Source organism: Moschus berezovskii, chromosome 7, assembly GCF_049115385.1.
Source record: "Moschus berezovskii isolate FMDL1 chromosome 7, NW_MosBer_1.0, whole genome shotgun sequence".
Taxonomy (NCBI): Eukaryota; Metazoa; Chordata; class Mammalia; order Artiodactyla; family Moschidae; genus Moschus; species Moschus berezovskii.
Window position 1 is genome coordinate 37,388,154 of NC_142466.1, and position 18,243 is coordinate 37,406,396.

Here is an 18,243-nt window from a genome sequence, read left to right on the forward strand (position 1 = left end):
TGATTATGTTACTATTTTGGTAAACTCTTAAGCACACCTTGTATTCAAGATCAGAGGTCAAGGAACTTTCTGTAAATGATCAGATAACAGACATTTTTGGCTTTGTAGGTCATGTGGTAGTCTGCTTCAATTACTCATTTCTTCTGCTGAAGCACAAGAGCAGTCATAGACAATATATGTCTAAATGGTTGTGACTTGTTCCAACAAAACATTATTTACAAAAACAGGCCAGATTTGACCCACTGGCCATAATTCACTGACCCCCTGATCAAGACAAATGTTTCTCTAATGTACATGTGCAAAAATCAGAGATTTTGTTAAAATTAAGATTTTGATGCAGTAGATCAGAGGTAGATGTTTGCATTTCTGACAAGCTCTTGGGTGGTGCCAATGCTGCTTGTCCTTGGATCACACTTTGAGTCTCAGGAGGGATTATATCAAATTTTCAACTAAAAATGTTATTTTCATATTTGACTCTTGGTGTATCTTCTCCCAATTAGCCCTATTAATTTGTACCTCATTTAGAGAGTCAATGCTTTAAGACTACATTCCCTACTTGCCTTAAATTGAGTCACTTGGGACACTTGCTATAAATACAGTTTCTCAGGCCCCTCTCTCTAGGGATCCTAATTCATCTAAGGATCTGGGATGGTGACTGGTATGATCAAGCAAGTTTGGAAAGCACTGGGAACACAGAATCAGCCTCCAGTTTTCTATAACTCTCAGAAGTGATTAACATTATTGAGATCCTGCCATGAATACAGTACAGTACAAGGCAATATAAGGATATAGAAGATGCAGTCTCTGGCCTAAAGGATCTTTGGTCCAAGGCATCAGGGTTACAGGCAGTACTTCCCTTAGAGCATTCAGAGGATCTTACCTTTAAATGCATATTATTTATAGAAACATAGTCACTCAGTCACCTCTCCAGTGAATGTTGCTTTACTTTCTTCTTCAATTAAAGCCAGTCTAGAAAGAATTAGGAGTGATATTTACACTCCCCTAAGGAAAATGGGCGTAAACACACCTAACACTCTCACCTTAAGAAAAACACTTAACTAATAGAGCCAGGGATTACAACACACCCTTGGTACTTGGGGTAAGAGACTCCATGACCCACATTCAGAAAAAACGTTCTTTAGAGACTGTCTTCTTCAGACAAAGAAGTGCTTTTGCTCACTAGTCAAATATTAGTACTGAAAAATACATGGGTTTCCTTTAAGACAGCACTTTCCATTCAAAACACTAGCACTGTGCAGAAAAGAAATGATTTAAATTATCTGAAAATCATTTCTTTGAAGAGAAAAAGAAGGAAGAAGAAAAAGGTGTATCAGTGGTACTTCTCAGACTATTCACTCAAAGAAAGCCTAGAAAAAGAAGCACTGTTGCCAAAATATTTCCAAACTTTTGTTGGTATAATGTTCTAAATTTCTGAGGAAAAGGGACCTTCTGTTTTTGATTTTAATGCCTCTCCAAGGGTCTCCGATCAATGCAGCTCCACCTAGTAATTGCTTGCTTACATAATCCAAAGGACAGCTCAAATAGCCATGAGTGTCCCCAGAAGACTTTCTCTAACCTTCCATTCATATGTTTTCCCTCCCGTCATCATGCCTTGACTCACCCACATCTGCCTAATAGAGTCTAAACTCCATGGTATGGAGTGCAAGCCTCTCCAGGACCTGACCCTTCCCAGCTCTTCCAGTCCTGTCTTTGGCTAATCCCTCCACCCGGAAACCACCACATGTCCTTGACTCTATAGTGACACCAACGTCACTGAAGTTTCCTGAGCACATCAGACCTGATTATTCTGCAGCGCTTGCTGGTTGCTCCGCTTGGACACTTACTCCTGTGCCACTCGTCCCCTCCCCGCTGTGTGCCCAGCAAACTGCCTAATGCTCCAACATCAGTGCAGTGCAGTCTTTTCTGGAAAGTGACCTCTGACATAGGAGCATGAAGTTCTGTGTCTCCACTGAACCTCATATCTAACTCCATCAGAGCACTATCAAATCATGTCATTTATGTTTTATATCTATTTCCAAACAAAACTAAAAACTTCTTAAGAACAAGGACTATGCCAGCTCACTTACCTACTTCTAGTTCTCCAAAATGGAGTTCAGTTCAGTTCAGTTCAGTTCAGTCGCTCAGTCGTGTCCGACTCTCCGCGACCCCATGAATCACAGCACGCCAGGCCTCCCTGTCCATCACCAACTCCCGGAGTTCACTCAAACTCATGTACTGGATATAAAACACAGGCACAATACAACATCTGAAAATGTTGATGACACTGAAAGAATCAACCATGTGGAGATGCTGCTGCTGCTGCTAAGTCGCCCCAGTCATGTCCAACTCTGCGTGACCCCACAGATGGCAGCCCACCAGGCTTTCCCGTCCCTGGGATTCTCCAGGCAAGAACACTGGAGTGGGTTGCCATTTCCTTCTCCAATGCATGAAAGTGAAAAGTGATAGTGAAGTTGCTCAGTCGTGCCCGACTCTTAGCGACCCCATGGACTGCAGCCTACCAGGCTCCTCCGCCCATGGGATTTTCCAGGCAAGAGCACTGGAGTGGATTGCCATTGCCTTCTCCACATGTGAAGATACTTACATGGAAATTTCTGTCAGACCTGACCTTGGCTAACTAAATGATGAATGTAAGCTATTAGTCTATGAAAAAGTAGTGAAAGTGTTAAGTCACTCAATCATATCTGATTCTTTGCTACCCTATGAACTGCAGCCCACCAGGCTCCTCTGTTCATGAAATTTTCCAGGCAAGAATACTGGAATGGGTAGCCATTACCTTCTCCAAGTTATCTTCCCTACCCAGGGACTGAACCTGTGTCTCCTGCATTGCAGGCAGATTCTTTACCATATGAGCCACCAGGAAGCTCATTTACAAAGAAATTGCTGTCACATCTGACTTGGCTAATTAAATGATGAACATGTAATCTATTAGCCTATAGTTCTCACAATACTCCTTTTGTGAAAAAGATATAGTTTCTAGGCTTTTAATCCATTAGCTTTATCCTTGTACCAAGCAGATGGCATCACATAACAACAGGTTTCCAACAGCCTCTGATTGGTCACAATCTTATTTCTGAACTACTTGTCCTAACCTACTTCATAGACTATACTCCGTGTGTTCCTGATTCTTCTGGCTTATGACCTCATTACATGATCTGTTTGCAACCTCACCACGTTCTGTAGGCCTGAACTTGGTCTTGTTTTCCTGGCTAAGGCCTGAGTTCTTCTCCTTGACTGTATATAATTTGAATTCTGTTTTTACATTCATGATTCTCTGTGAGTAGATACTTCTAGTATGCAGCCTGTTCTGAGAACCCCTTTGGTTAGTCCTCTTGTTGAACACATGTCCAGTCTTCTGAGTAAAACACAAATAAAAGGGATGACCTTGAAGGACTAGTTGAGGAAAATGGCCTGTACTGCAAAGTTTTCAAAAGAAGGGGAATGTAGAGTCAGAACCATAATACATACAGCATGTCAACTGGTACATATTGCTCCATTGTAGAACTATTTGTATCCATCTTAAAAAAAACTTAACCTTTATTAGTATCATCAAGAGAAAGATGCACTGAAATGAGGGAAGAGAAACATCTTAGAAGGGTGTAGAGAAAGATGGTAAAGGGATGAATGAAAACGGTGAAAGAAAAGCAATTTGGTATAATTATCTTTGGTAGGAGATTTAAGGTAGAAGAGTTTTGCACCTGGTACCAAATCTACCTGAGCCAAGTCCTATTGCAGAAAAAGTAGAAGCTAAGACATTTAAAAGAAACCACCAGAGAAATAAAACAGAAAGAGTCTCAGCCCAATACCCTCAAATTGTGCATCACCTACAGAATCCTTATATTTCACTGTTATGTGAGAGAGGAACAAACTGTGTTTTGACCCAGAGGGAGGATAAAGGGAGAAGGGAGGTGGGAGAGGGGTTCAGACGGGAGAACTCATGTGCAACCGGGGCGAATTCATGTCAGTGTATGGCAAAACCAACCAAGATAATATTGTAAAATAATTTGCCTCCAATAAAAAAAAAAAAAGAGTAAGAGATAAAAAAGAAAATTCCAGGTCTGGCAAGTCATTGCCTGAGAAATGGGAGAAGAGGAAGAGATACTGCTGATTGAGAGCAGAGACAATTGGAGTCAAGAAGTTCTGGGTTAGAATCTAAGACCTCACCATTTTAGGCAGGGAGACTTTGGAGAAGTGACTTGGCTATGCTGTGTGTCAGCTTCATTATCTATAAAATGAGAATAAATGTACCTAACTTTCAAGTTGATTTATGGATTAAATACAATAATTAATGGAGAATAATTGGTATAACATGATTTGAGAGTGTTCTATGAAAAGATGGAGGCCTAACTCCTACTCTCTGGATGGTGTCCATGCAGTTTATGGACTAAGAATAACCTGTGATTCACCCATGACCATGACTATTAGATTGTTACTGATGAACCAGAATATGAATTAGCTATTTTGTGGTTTCTTTTTCTCTAAATTAGATCTCTTCATTTTGATCAGGAATTCTCTCTTGGATACTTATATTGCCAACTCCATCGATAGCAAGTATTTAGACCGAAAAAGTCAAAGATACCATTAATGCCTCTTTCACTCTACCTCCAACCCAAGAACCACTTCTATCAAGTCATCACCTTCACACTACCATCATAGTCCAAGTTGCCTGAATTATGGCAAAAACCTCCTAAGTGGTCTTGGTAATACTACCCTTGCTACCCTATAGATTATTCTGAAAAGAGGAGACAAAATGATATCTTTTAAAAACATCTTTCAGATACATGTATTTGCTCAAAATCCCCATTGACTCCTTTGTCACTCAGAACAAAAGCCAAAGTCCTTTTGATGACATGTAAGCTTCCACTAATCTGGCATCCTGCCTTCTCTGGTACCCTACCTCTTATCACTCTTACTCCCCAGTGTCCACTCCACACAACCTACATGGGTTTCATGTTGATTCCAAAATATGCCAACTTGTCTCACAGCATTTGCTCTGGTCTGAATCACTCTTCCTCAGGATACCTGACTGACTTCCTGCCTCAGAATTCTGACATCTCTTCTGAAATAACACCTCACTACAGAGTACTACTGTCTGCCTGGACTTGCCCAAAAGCAGAGCCTGAAACAAAAGTTTGAATGCATGTGGTTTGGGGGGTAAATTGATCCCAAGGAAAGGAGTCAAGGAGGAAGGAGAGAAGACTAAACCAAGGGTCTCTTAGTGACCTGATCGAGCTCAATCTGGCTAGGTTGCTCTGTGGTTCATGAAGAATGTGTCCCAGAATCATCTACTCAGATGAGGAAGAGGCAAGTATGTAGCTACCACTCCCCTCTCCATTCAGTCAAAGGTTATTGAAGGGAATGTTACTTCCCTTGACCAAATGAGCTCGTGAATTTACCAGGATTCATGCATGTGGGCTAAGTTGCTTCAGTCGTGTCTGACTCTTTGCGACCGCGTGGGCTGTAACCCACCAGGCTCCTCTGTCCCTAAGATTCTCCAGGCAACAATACTGGAGTGGGTTGCCGTGCTCTCCTTTAAGGGATCTTCCCAACCCTAGGATCAAACTCATGTCTCTTAATTATCCTGCATTGGCAGGTGGTTCTTTACCACTAGTACCACCTGGGGAAACCCACTTACTAGGGTAGTCAAGAAGAATAAACTCAGTGGGGCAGAGAAGCCACTGTAAGGAGAATAGAGATGAAGGTACAACTAAGTTGATAAGCTCTTAGATGACAGGAATCTGGCTGCTGCAGCAAAACATAAGATAAGAGAGAGATGGCTAAGTGGATATGAGACAAGAGCTTAAGAGTTACCTCCACCTCCCTAACCCCTTTATCCAAAATAGCACCCAACCCCTACCCTGTCAGTCTTATCCTGTTATTACTATCTCATGTATTCACTTGCTTACAGACTTAAAGTTCTTCCCTACTAGACTTAAGTAGCATGAATCATGGTTTAGTGTATTTCATTTACTACAGTATTCTCAGTCTGGAATGGTATGTGATCAATTTAGTTCAGTTGCTCAGTCATGTCTGACTCTTTGCGACCCCAAGGACTGCAGCATGCCAAGCTTCCCTGTCCATCACCAACTCCCAGAGCTTACTCAAAATCATGTCCATCAAGTCGGTGATGCCATCCAACCATCTCATCCTCTGTTGTCTGCTTCTCCTCCAGTCTTCAGTCTTTCCTAGCATCAGGGTGTTTTCCAGAGTCAGTTCTTCGCATCAGGTGGACAAAGTATTGGAGCTTCAGCTTCAGCATCAGTCCTCCCAATGAATATTCAGGACTGATTTCATTTAGGATTGTCTGGTTTGATCTCCTTGCTGTCCAAGCGACTCTCAAGGGTCTTCTCCGACACCACAGTTCAGAAGCATCTATTCTTCAATGTTTGTTTTTTTTTACGTGATACACTGCAACAAATATTTGTTGGTAAATGAATGGTTTTGTATCTATAAACTGATATGTCTGTGTGTGTGTGAGAGAGAGAGGCCTAAATATCAGGCTGTCTTTACATAATCAAGATATGTTGGTACTTTGCCATTGTTTTATCTGTCCATTCAAACTTTGCTTACAAAGGCTTCTTCATTCCCCCTAAGTGAAGTTGAATCAGGTTTAAGCCACCAGGCATCAACAGAAATCCTGCTGATGCTCTAGATCAGGGTTTCACAAATGCAAACATATAACTTCAGGGTCAACTGAAGTGCTTATTATAACAGTGTGCTGGGCCCCACACCAGGGCTGGATGGGGCCTGAGAATGTACATTTCTAATAAGTCCTGTGTTACTGCTGGTCAGGGTCCACATTTGAGAAACCACTTCATTAGACTGTTCTAATAGCCCCTTGAAGTGGGCACTTTGCCCATTACATAGCCTGGCCCAGGACTGGTGAGACCCAAGGGAAGAAGCAGGTTTGTTTCATTTAAGCTACTACAAAGCCCAGTACAGTCCTGCTTCTTGGAGACTTTACAAGGTCACCATTCAACATGGGATTTACTTACTGTGTTCAACTACTTCTGATGAAGAGTTCAGGCCTGTTTAAGAGCTCTCTTTACAGTCAGCACTAGGACCATATTTTTTAAATAAACCATATCTTTCTTTAATTGGCACGTCTAAGTGGAAGCAGAAAAACAGGATATGAAGACCAGAGTACCAGCAGTGAAAATCTCAGAAATCATGAGGAAAATGAAAAAGGGCAGTCCTGATTTGGGGGCAGAGTTCTTTTATGCTTGATAACTTTGGAGGAATCAAAATGATTTCCTTTGAAGAGGAGAAGAAATTGCAAGACAAGCAATTAGCTCTCCATTCTCCAGGAAAAGGTAGTTGACTATATGCAATGGTCTGCTGCTACTATTGCTTTTAACACTGTGGTTCTCAATCAAAACCAGCTGTCAGCTGCACTGAATTCATGGGTAACTTGGGGACCAAATCAGATGTGAGAGACAGAGACACAGTGTGCCAATCCTGGTCTTTGACTTTACTTTCTCCAGTGACCATTTAGGAGGTGATAGAAACACAGCATGCTATTCCAAAAAATTAAACCTCTCATGGTTTGTGCCACCCTCCTACCCCATCCCACCACTCTAAACAAATTGGGCCATATTTTTATATAGAAACTATTTGGGTGTTAGATTTCACTAGAGTGATTCTTTTTCAACAAGAAATACTGTTTGCTACTCCATGAATAGACAATCTCTTATGACCCAAGATTAGCAAAGCTAACTATTAGAGAATATAAATTTAATTTACTAGCTGAATTTAACTGACTAGTTAATCTACCAGAGAGTTGAATCTCTCTCCAGCTAGAGTGGTTTTTATTCCTATTGGTTATGATAAACTTGGGAATTTTCTTCAAAGCTTATCCTAATTCCGAAAAGATTGTCTGAGCCTTTTGCATTCTGATGTTCTGGTGGAGTTATGGATCACTTTGTATGCTAATGTTTTGAAATTATAGTCCTTTACTAAAACTTAAGTCTCAATATACTTAAGGTATAAGATCAGTTCAGTTCAGTTCAGTTCAGTCGCTCAGTCGTGTCCGACTCTTTGCGACCCCATGAATCACAGCACACCAGGCCTCCCTGTCCATCACCAACTCCCGGAGTTCACTCAAACTCATGTCCATCGAGTCGGTGATGCCATCCAGCCATCTCATTCTCTGTCGTCCCCATCTATAGAAATATATGTAAAATACAGGTATACAGATATAAACAAAGATGCTTACAGTATAACAATGGAATTCTCCACAAATGATCTTTGGGCCAAATTTGAATCTTTACAAATAGCCTTTGCAGTCTCATGTGAAATATCTGCAAATTCTTAAAAACAGATCTCATTCTCAAAGTTTTATTTCAATTAAAATCATTATTTCTTTAACTTACTGGGAAGAAAAAATTTTGTAATGATCCTCTTAGAATAATTTCTAGAGCACTTTCTTGGACTTTATCAAATGGCAGAATTTCAGAAAGCATAACTTAGTATTCTACAAGACTTATAAAGATATTACTTTATTCCTATCCATTTACATCTTCTGGCCCCAGATTTCTTGAGTATCTTAACAATATTTGATATGATCTCAGACTTGCCTTAATAGAATAGGCATATGTGGGTTGTCCCCAGTTCTAGTTGCGGACCTGCCATGGGAAGGTCTTATTGCACATCTGAAATTGAGCTGTTTGCATTGCTCTAAACAGGAAACGATGAGATACAAACTCCTTAGTTAACCACTCAGGAGTAAAATGCATTTTTTAAATTAGGGACATGTTTAAAAATCAAAAAGCCGATTTGAATCAGAAAGATGGCACTCCCAGAGGTACATTCCGGAATGATATGATGTGATAGTTTCACTAGGCAGCACCCTCCAGGGTGATCCAGGGTCAGAACTGTGGGCTGCCAATTGGTAGAATTGTGTCTGGGCCATGAAGAAAATCAACAAATGAGCTCCAAGCACGAGAGCAACTCTCCAGTTAAATATACACAAGATCTTTTTCAATATTAAGCAAAACACATGGACATTTAGTTTACTTCATTATAAAGCCCCAAATCACAGCAGCATTAATGCCGAAGTGGTGTCTGAGGGCCCGTTCAAAGCAAGCCCGGAAAACGCTTCTTGAGCAAAAAGCAACTCTCAACACAGGGTATCAGGGCTTTACCATCTCATTGTTTGTCTTATGCTCATTTTGGCATTAAATAAGAAGCAAATTACAGATTGAATACTTCTGTAAGACAATTTTTTCCCTTGAAGAACCTAACTAGTTTACAACAAATGAAAATATGTGTGTGTGTGTGTGTGTGTGTGTGTGTGTAACTTACTCATTAGGTGCATAAAAGGTTGATGGATTTTCATTGTTCGTTTACAAGCCATAAGGTAAAGCTGGGTCGCTACACACCATAAAATGTCTTAAGTCCCTTTGCCACAGTGCGCTACAGAGCCCTTCTATTTATCTGACTCCACAGCAGTGGGGATCTGGGCCAGAGGACTGTAGAGGGTTTCAGAGCAACTTCCTTCTGTGCATCCATTGTGGGAAGAACCCTCTGCTGGGCTGATCTAACATAACGGACTCTGGATGGGCAGGTCTAGTGAATAATAAAGTGATAAAATTCAGAAGTGACTTTGATTTAGATGACAGAATCCCCATGAAGCCAATCATAATCTCGAGAATGACCTCAGAAACATCCCTTTCTTTGAATTTGTCTTATCTGTAGAGAATTTCCAGGCTAAAAACAAGAATTACATGGTGTTTATAGATCGGAAAACTTTAGCATGTGTGAGTGCTGAGTCATTTCAGCCATTTCCAACTCTTTTGCGACACCGTGGACGGTAGCCCCTCAGGATCCTCTGTCCATGGGCTTTTCCAAACAAGAATACTGGAGTTGGTTGCCATGCCCTCCTCCAGGAGTTCTGCCAGACCCACAGATCAGTTCTGTCTCTTATGTTTCTTGCATTGTCAGATGGGTTCTTTACCACTAGTGCCACCTGGGAAGCCACTGGAAACATTTTAACTATGGACAAAAATTGAAATTCCTGGTAACCAGAGAGAATTGGGTGGCAGCAGGGAATATGGAAGCAGAAACCAAATGGAAATTTGAAGTTTCAACCAAAAAATGATATGGATAGCAAAGACACACTACACCTTATTTTAATTTAGAAGCACTTGATCTTAATGAGTCAATGGGACAAAAACGGGGAAAAAACATTGGTATTGTGGCTTGTGTTTTGGCCTCTAGTTTCTGGAGGTGAAAAGGGTAATTTTTCGAGGTCCTGCGTTTCTCATCTATAATAAGAGAGGTTCATTGGAAACCTCCAAATTTCCTTCTAGCTCTCAGATTCAATAATTATAACACATAAATAACTTATAATTCTGTTGCTACCATTTCAAAGCACCTACACTGATTTCTGTGAGAACCATAAATAAGGGAATAGAAAACACGTGTTATATCTCGTTTTCCATTACACCTTAATTTTATGGTAGGGCCAAACTCTAAGAATATCTCTATGATCTGCTGTGCACATGCCCAGCCTATAGGTGAAGATAAGTCTTGCAAAATCAACCATTTTGTTTCTATTACTGCATTGAGTCACTATAGCTGTGAAGTATTATATCAGAATCATATCATAAGACAATATTCATTGACAAGATACAAAGGTTCTTAGCCTTATTCAAGCTAAATATCTATTGTAAAAGTAAATAAAATTTAGAGTGCTCAAGACATCCAGGCTATTGGCACTGAATCTCTGCAACTGATTGCAATGTTGAACAATCCTATGCTTTCCCGTCATTAGGAACCTGGTCTTTGAATCTGAATATGAGCTATCTAATTTGCATTGCTGCTGCTGCTGCTGCTAAGTCACTTCAGTCATGTCCGATTCTGTGCGACACCAGAGATGACAGCCCACCGGGCTCCCCCGTCCCTGGGATTATCCAGGCAAGAACACTGAAGTGGGTTGGTTGCTATTTCCTTCTCCAAATGAGCAAAATGGGTCCAATCCATTGGCCTCATTAGTTGCTTACCTTGATCAACTCTGCTGCTGCTGCTGATGCTGCTGCTGAGTCGCTTCAGTCATGTCCGACTCTGTGCGACCCCAGAGACGGCAGCCCACCAGGCTCCTCCGTCCCTGGGATTCTCCAGGCAAGAACACTGGAGTGGGCTGCCATTGCCCTTTCCAATGCATGAAAGTGAAAAGTGAAAGTGAAGTCGCTCAGTCGTGTCTGACTTTTTGCAATCCCATCCGTCCGTCCGTTCAGTCGCTCAGTCGTGTCCGACTCTTTGCGACCCCGTGGACTGTAGCCTACCAGGCTTCTCCGTCCATGGGATTCTCCAGGTAACAATACTGGAGTGGGTTACCATTTCCTTCTCCAGGGGATCTTCCCGACCCAGGGATCGAACCCGGGTCTCCCACATTGGAGGCAGACGCTTTAACCTCTGAGCCACCAGGGAAGCCCACTACTTGGTAAACATGAGAGGGAAAATAAACACGACTTTTGAAAAGTGCAGTCATTGTAATTTAAATGTGCATATATGATGTGTCTTCATTCAGTTCAGTTCAGTTCAGTCGCTCAGTCGTGTCCGACTCCGCGACCCCATGAATCACAGCACTCCAGGCCTCCCTGTCCATCACCAACTCCCGGAGTTCACTCAAACTCAACTGCATAAATAATACCTGCTACATTCAAAGAATACCTGAATTTATTAAAATGTTACAACATTTTCTTCACCTTCTCCAAACACCAAGTCCTGATGGATTTAAGGAGAAAGGAAATATCTTTTCATATTATTTTAATCAGCCAGCCATGGATCTATCATCATTCCAAACAAAGACCTTATGACAAAGTGCTGTTTCATTATTCTCCTGACATACATAAAGTGGATTTTTCCCATGAATCCTACCTAAACCTCCACTGCCCATGGAAAACTTGTGCCTAAGAGACTAGATGCTGTTATTCAGAAGCATGAGCACGTGATATTGCAAACTCTGTTAGTGCATACACACACTCACAGGCGCACACACACATACACACACACACACACACAGTCGCCACCTTGCTCAAACATTTCTGCATTATGGCCATGGTACACAGCACACTCTGCTTCTCCACACTGTAATTCTGAGCTGCTGCTCATCAGAGCACATGCCTTATTTTTGGCAGCAGCACAACCCAGATGTGCAGCCCTTGGAAGAAATCACTCCACCAGTGTCATCTGGCTATCACCTCCCTTGCCTGGATTCTCCAGTGGATCCCAGAGTGGTGGGGCTGGGTTTCCTGCCAGCTTCACCTACTTTCACACCATTCTCTCATACATGGGAGAAATTGGTTCACTTCATATGTTGCTAAACTGAGAAGGAACAGATCACAGGCACAAGGAATTTTCGCTTCTAAATTATTGGGAAAATGGAAAAGATTTTTCCATGCTTTCATGTGTAGTAGAATGCTCTGTTCATACACGAGTGGCTGGGCTGAGCAGTAATCAACAGATGCATGACCTGTTCTGGAACGGAGCTGAATTCTCAATCATTCTGCTCTACATCGAAATCACACATGGTTGCAGGTAAAACCCCAACCATGGGCTCCCTTTGGACAAAGAACTATTGTTTGTGGGATTTTGGCCCCAGAATTCTCCTGGGCTTCTGTGGTTCTAGGCAGAAATGGTAATTCAATCAGTTCAACTATACACAAAATAGGAACTGATTCTGACAGATTGCTCAGTTTCAAACATACCCAGTCCCTGTTTGAAACAATTTTGCCTGATTTTCGGGGAGGCTCTACATTAATGGCTTGCGTTACTTCAACATAAAGGCAAAGCACTGACTTCCTCTAGTAGTTTTGATATAAAAAGGAAGCAATTCCCATCCAGGCTTAGCAAATCAATTGTACTACAACTTCATGGTTCTGTAGCTCATGACAAAATTTATTCCAAATATCTTTGGAAGTTCTTTAAAACAAGAAAATAAAAGAAGGGCAAAACAGGTCTATTTTAGACCAGATTGGTGTAGTAATGGAACATCACTCTCTTAAAAGGAACATTAGTAAAAATTGTTACACATCCAGAAAGAGTTTCTTCTGCACTTTCTCATGTTGTCTAGAACAGTGTGATGTTAATAAAGACACCATCCTTGTTTTCTAAAAGTGTTCATCATTCATTTGGACGGCAATACTTAGGCAACACTGAAGAAATATATCGTCTGGTGCATAGATTCATAGATTCAACAGTGTGGTGTCCCTCAGCTCTTTTATGTTTACTCTTCCATGGGATTTGAACAAGATATTGACTATCCTAACAGTGGAAATGGCACTGATGTCATTAGGTGATTTGAGTTCTCATGCTGGCCCTGCCAATAGCTGGCTCTGAGTTCTCAGGCAAAGCACTTAATTTCTCTGGGTCTCAGTATCCTCATATGGAAAAGAGATCAGCAATTTTCCAATTTCTTTAGCAACAGAATTCATTTATGCAACAACAAATCTAATATATAAAACAGATGAAAGTAACACAGACATTAGTGTTGACTTTTCTAAGTTCAAATCCATAGTATGTTGACTGGTCTTCCAATAACCCTTAAGATCATATATATGAGAAAACCTCATTCTAGTTATAATGGAAACCTCCAGTGATGCCTATTTGCTGAAGATTTTATGCAATTGCTTTTCCAAACCTGGTTGTCCAACTTCTGGGGTTTTTATGGGACTAAAACCTCAAATATTTAAGCCATAATTAATTTCAATTTTCTTTCCATATCACTGAATCTAACCTTAACAAAGCAAGTTGTGAACCCCCCTCCTCAAAAACATTGAATTATTTTTCCTGTTTTCTATCAGACATGCCCAGGGAGGAATCTTGCAACAGAAGTACTGGGACCAGGGGAGTCAGGTGCTTTCCTGTGCAGCCTCGTCTTTCCCATACTCCTATTCTCATTCGTATCTTACATGGCTACAGTTTTAAAAAGCCACACTAATACTCCCTTGTTCAGGGCCTAGAGAAGAAAGGTGAAGACAGAATTGTCAAAGAGTTGGAAGAGGGCAAATGTCAAAAAGGAAATCTATATTATCTGAGTTGAGACCGGATTTGGGGGATTGTACATTCAATCCATTGCTTAATTCCCTGTAGAGTGTTCACGCCGCACACTTAGATGAAGCACCACTATATAGTAAGTAGTAAGTGTTAGCCATGGAGAGATGAGTTACACATTCCCCAGGTCAGAAATGAATATGCAAACTGGTGGGATACACAAGTATATAAAAACTTGTGTTTCTTTATATGAAGAAACACTTTGTATCCCTCCAGGGGTTACTCAGTTTCTACTGGAACATTATCTGTGATGGGATCTTATTATCCCATGCCTTCTACATGGTCTATTCCATGAACAGATGGTACTAATCGACTTTATCTAAAAGGGCACCCTGCTGCTCTATCCCCTCTTTCTTTACAGCACTTAATCACCTCCAGATATATTACATAGTGTATTTTTGTTTCTCTGGTTAATAACTCATCCCCCTCACCTTAGAAAGAAAGGAATGTGATAGTAAGAACTCTTATTTTGTCCGCTGCTTTCTTTCCAGTGCCTAGAAAAGTACCTGGTACCTCATAGGTTTTCAATTAATATTTAGTGAATAGATTTGTTTTAAAAATGTTCTTTTTGCTATTGAGCCAAAACATACCCTTATGAAGTCTATTTAATTTCAGTTTATTGTTGGATTCACTTTGTGTTATATTTCACTTTATAATGATGAAAGAAAGCTGTCTATATCTAATGCTAATATCTTGACAGTAAAATGAGACACTAAATGACAACTTGTTTCAATTAATTCTTGATAAGCATTCTGGAATCATATCCAATAACTTTCATGTCTTTTCTATACGACAGCTCATCAATTACTAGGAGACAGTTATCCTATCCCACCCCTCCTACACCTTCACCAATAGTTCCTTATTCTGCCAAAAGTTTACAATTCCTTGAATTCTAACTCTTGTGGCTTATCATGTCTCTTTGTCATTCTTGTTTCTCCCCTTCAGTGTACCCTAAATGATCATAATTCATTTTAAAATGCAGTGTCCAGCACAGTGTAGAATAGTACTCCCATTTCAGTTTCCTGAATACCATGTTTTTTATCAATGCCTGATGGACAGGGAGGCCTGGCATGCTGTGATTCATGGGGTCGCAAAGAGTCGGACACGACTGAGCGACTGAACTTAACTGAAGAGACATTTGCTTCTATTCTTAAGTCATGTCTTCCCCTTTCTTGTACCCTTAACATTATTGGAATATTTAATGTGAATATAAGAATGACTATTTAATAGTTGGTTCAGTCCAATCCCTATTAGTTAAGCCAGGAAGAAGCAGTCTGATGCTGAAGAGCAAGCCTGGAGGAAGCAGGGAGTAACTAGCCAGCCCATAAAGTGCTCCAGCTGAGACGGAAGAAACTTTGCTGCACAAAGTATAATCTTATGCAGATTATGATATCTTCTGCAAACACATCTTCCAGTTGTAACGAGCTGCTCATTCAATACTGAGAAGCATGTGAGGCTATTTCTACAAGCTACCAAAACATCTGGAAGAAGAGAGGTAAAAATCGCCCAGATGTTTGATGAACGATAGAATTAAGATGGGAACCAGTTGCAGCTGTCATTAGTCTTTTTTTCGGTACATTTGTAAGACCTCACTGAACCTCTTAAGTTTTTCCAGTGTATCAGCTTTAAAAGCTTTAAACACATACACATATGCAAACATATATACATGTACATATACACACCTAGAAGATTGTGAAGAACCTTTTACAAAGGAAGGAAAAGAATTTAAAGATCAAAGAAGCTCATCAATGAAACTCATCAGTTTGAGATCACTGTTTACAGTTGAAAGTTAGAGTGGAATTCAGATTTTAGTTTTTCAGTGTCTGTGAACCTTCAGAAATTTTTTGTCTTATACCAAAAAATATGTTGGTTCCTATGATGACAAATATCAAGTGCCTATTTCTAAAACTTTCAGATTCTATTTAGTCAGTTCTCTCAGAAATAGCTGCCTGATTTCCAGGTCCTCTTGTGTCCCACGATTCTGGCAGTTGCTGATACCATGATAAGAAAATCAAGATCCCATGATACTGTGGTTACTGCTTTTTCCATAAATCTAACACCATAAGATATTTCATACAGTGAAATATTAAATAGTAAAATTATGTTCCTCTATTGCATTCCCATTAGTAGAAAGACTAGCAAAAGAAAGAACAAAGAGCATTATAGATGGATCTGTTTCCATAAACAAATATTTCTGCCAAAAATTATACAGATTCCTTGCATTTTAGTTTACACTCTGAGTTATAGTTTATTTTTCCAGTGGAAAAGAGACATATCACAGTGGCTAAGTGAATAGGAAAGTTAGTGCAAGCATTTTTTTAATCTTATTGCAATGAAAATTTTTACTGCGATAATTAGAGAAATTTCTAATGCTACTGAGAAATGGAAAAATAAAAGAGCATATTGCAAAATCTAGAAATTTATAGCACCACCTATTGGTTTTAAAATAAATATTGAAAATGTTCTACTTTTACTAATTATGAAGAATGGTATACAGAGGCATTATTATAATTTTGAGTCATTGTATGAAGATTAATTTTTTACTTCCCAATGAATGATACTATAAAAATTTTTTGAACAAAAGTCATATGTAGGACTAATACAAAGTAAAATTTTTATATGCCAGGGAAGTAAAATAGAGTTGAGATTTGTACTCTTGCATTGCTTATGCCTAGTCGTATTAAGTTTTTAAAATTACCTTTTCAGTGTTATTTCTAAACCAATGAAGTGTACTGGGCTCCATTTTCTCTCTTGGGCAACTAGAACAGTTGGGTTAAAACTCACCAGGTTTTTAATTTCACCATTCATGCCGTCCCTAAAAGCTGGGAAAGATGCTGAAAGTCTCTGATAACATTGGCTACTCCAGCCTCTCATTCGGATGGTTGTTATAGTTTTCTTCAATCCAGCCTTCATAGCAATGAGGGAGACTTTGCGGGAATCTTAGAAATGCTTCCTTTCCACTCTGCTTTCAGCATATTCCAGTTTGCATCTTTCTCCATAAAGCATGACCCTTCCTAGGGGCAGGGAAGGAAAGAACCATTCATTTCTTTCCCACAGCACATGGACACCACTATGGAAACTCCCTTTCCCACCCTTGGGACTTTTGAATTTACGAAAGGATCAGTTTAAGTCTGTAACAGGAATTATGAACATATTTACTATGACCCTTTTCTTCTGCATGGATTATTTTTAAAATCAAGTTTTCTTTTATAAGACTTGAAGTAAAAGCCTTGAGGGCATCAAATATGACATCCTGCCCCTAATATTTGTAGTGAGTGAATGATTTGGAAAACTAAGTTATATACAGAGGGCCTTAGAATAGAACTGAAAGGAAAACAATCCCATTTTGACCCCACATTAAACACTAGTTTTAAATGGTTTCTATTCATTGAACCAACTATTCTCTAAATTTTCAACAGGCATTAAAATATGAAGAATGACTATATTTGAAAGCAGAGAAAAAGAAAGAAAATAATTCAAAAATAATAGTGGGCTCTAAAATGAGTCGATCAGAAGAAAATGGACAGATAATGTTCAGGGAAGGAATGATTAGGATGAACTGTATAAAATTACATTTTTGTAATCCAAAAATTGTCAAACAGTCTAAATTTCACATGATTCAATCTAATATTAAGTGTTAGAAAAAACAATTCAATCATGTTTAGAAATAAAAATGGAAGTGATAGAGGGAAAGAGCCAATAATACGTTACATAATTCAGAGAGTATGACTTGGCATTTGAGGCTTTCTTCAGCAAAGCTTCAAAGCGGTTCATCTACGTCTGGCCTGTCACTCCTTTCTAATCTGGAGCGTTTGTTACTGCTGCTGCTACTACTTTCTTTCAAATGCATCACTTCTCATCCAGTTTCTAACAGGTAGTTTAAATGTTTCCATATTTGGAACTACCTGTCCTTAATGGAATAGATTTCAAAATGGGACCCATGATCTTATTTAGGAATTTTTTCATAAAATTGTTTTTTTTTTTTTTTAATTTTAAGACGGTTGCAAACAGCCTGATTAGGCTCACTGCACACTCCCCACCCCACCCCCAACTATTCTAAACAGGCTTCACACTAAGCAGCCTTCACAGTCTCCCTGTGGGTCTTACTCACAGAGCAAGTCATAATAACAAGCTTCTATGCCCTGGCTGGCTTTTTGGCTCAATGGGACG

At 39.9% G+C, this 18,243-nt stretch overlaps 1 long non-coding RNA gene across 1 annotated transcript; it reads right to left on the minus strand.

Moving 5' to 3' along the window:
• Positions 1–1,973: 1,973 nt before the first annotated feature.
• On the minus strand, positions 1,974–7,554 carry LOC129557299 (uncharacterized). The gene is made up of 3 exons (XR_008686196.2): positions 7,014–7,554; positions 6,120–6,426; positions 1,974–2,235 (listed from the first exon to the last, which is right to left on the minus strand). It is a non-coding gene; the product is annotated as an uncharacterized LOC129557299 (long non-coding RNA).
• Positions 7,555–18,243: the final 10,689 nt, after the last annotated feature.